Consider the following 1,698-nt stretch of genomic DNA (forward strand, 5'->3'; position numbering starts at 1 on the left):
AAAGTAAAAAAAAAAAAAAAAAAAAGTTTAACGAATTGATTTTGATGAAGATATCTCGGCCTAGATGTAGTTTTTGTGAATTTGGAGTTGTGATTTGTTTGTTGAAGGCTCAATATGTTATACTTTTAGCCTTTGTTCGTTTTCACAATGTTTAAAGTGAAGGATGGGTCTAACATGATGATATTTGGCCCTTGATGGTGTTTGATGACATAAGGTGGATGTTCTTGCTCTGCTAAGTCTTGAGGATGACCTTTGTGATTCCTTTACTTTGAAAATTTTTCCATGCCGAGCCTAACCAACCTATTTTCTAAAGATCCGCATGATTCTTAAGATAAGTAGTCTTTGATTGTGGAGTCTGTTTCATGAGTAAGCATATGGTTGTGGTTCATTTGTGCATATGATTGGTATCTTTTATGAGTTTTTTTAAATTCACTATGTCTTTATAACTCTTGTGTGTGAAAAGCTTCTAAGCATATGCCATGTTCTTGAGAAGAAAAAAAAAAAAAAAAAATTCGGAGTGCATATCCTGTGTGAGTTGAATTTGAACTTGTTTGGAACATGTCGAGCTTAATTTCACCTTTGTCTCTGCCATGTCTTACTTGTTACATCGAAATCTCATGTTTATTAACCATTGAATTCATCTTTCAATTTCGATTCTTGTGCTATTCTTGATGCTATGATTTTGAAGGTCTCTGAGACAATTTCGTTGAAGGCATTAGATTGAGTCATTGTAGTATTTTCGATATTAGTTGTTTTTTTATTTTATTTTAGTAGTTTGCTAAGGGACTAACAAAGGTTAAGTGTGGGGTTGTTGATAGGAGCATAAAGTGTGACGTTCTTAATATGTTTATACCCTTTATTTACCCTTTGTTAATTCTTATTTAGTTGTTTTAGCTTTATATTTGTGTTTAGTGTAGAATAATTGCTTAATGTAGAAATATGTAGGTTTTGGTGTTAGAATTCATAGTAATTTCGGAATTGAAGAATTGGGTGTTGAAATTGTGTTAAGTGTTGGAAATCCTTGTTTACTCAGGATTCCTTTCTTGATCAGGATTCCATCTTTCCTCTTTCCTAGTTTCTAATTTTCTTATTTCTATTTCAGGAAAGTCTAAACCCGTGTTGACTCGGAAAATGTCTTCCTGACTCATGAGGGAAAGGTGGCCGGCAGCTAGGAATTCCTGCTTGAGCTAGGAGAAGTACAATCCGAGATATGTATGGAGATGTCGTGAAGATTTCCCAAGTCACCAAGGAGAGAGAAACCGTGCGGCCCAAGAGAGAAGATTTTTCCAAGTTCAAGATGGTTTTGTCATTCCTTAATGCATGATGATTACTTGAAGAACAAGAGAAGAAATTAAATCCAACTTGGACTTGGTTTTGCCGATTCAATAGGATTCCTTGTGCTTGAGGAATTCTTGGAGATCAAGACTTGTTACTCTATAAATAGGGCACGGCATGGCAGCAATTATCATCATTAACCCGTGCAAAATTACACCAAAGCCTTTGCCGAAACTCCATCAACCTCCAAACACCATAATCCGATTCCACCATCATCCTTGATCCAAAGCACGTAGCCTAGGATTCCGCTCACTCGAAGAATAGAACAAGTAGGGATATTCTGAGAGTGTATTTCATCTTTTACTTTCGGATTAGAATGTGTTCGTTCTTTTTGATGTTTGTTTTAGGTTTTTGCTTAAGTAT

Source organism: Fragaria vesca, linkage group LG6 (genome assembly GCF_000184155.1).
Source record: "Fragaria vesca subsp. vesca linkage group LG6, FraVesHawaii_1.0, whole genome shotgun sequence".
NCBI classification, from domain to species: Eukaryota; Viridiplantae; Streptophyta; class Magnoliopsida; order Rosales; family Rosaceae; genus Fragaria; species Fragaria vesca.